This window comes from Penaeus monodon, chromosome 34 (assembly GCF_015228065.2).
Source record: "Penaeus monodon isolate SGIC_2016 chromosome 34, NSTDA_Pmon_1, whole genome shotgun sequence".
In the NCBI taxonomy this organism is placed as follows: domain Eukaryota; kingdom Metazoa; phylum Arthropoda; class Malacostraca; order Decapoda; family Penaeidae; genus Penaeus; species Penaeus monodon.
In genome coordinates this window covers 19,088,746-19,088,993 of record NC_051419.1, presented here as the reverse complement: position 1 = coordinate 19,088,993, position 248 = coordinate 19,088,746, and positions in this window count along the sequence as shown.

The following is a 248-nucleotide window of genomic DNA, read 5'->3' as shown; positions in this document are numbered from 1 at the left end:
GAGACAAAGAAAATGCAAAAGAAATCAGAAGGAAATACCAAAAACATTTTTCATTATCAAAATATTAACAAAAAAGCGAAGTAGGAAAATATTAAATAATAGTGCATTTTCTCGCGATGATTCGGGGAAAGCAAGATCACCTGCAAGCAACGTGACCTTCAGAAAAAATAATGCAAGACAATCTCACTTACTGCACGAGGTTGCAGAGGCACACGTTAACTCCTTTTATTTATTTTGCTAACAAATAC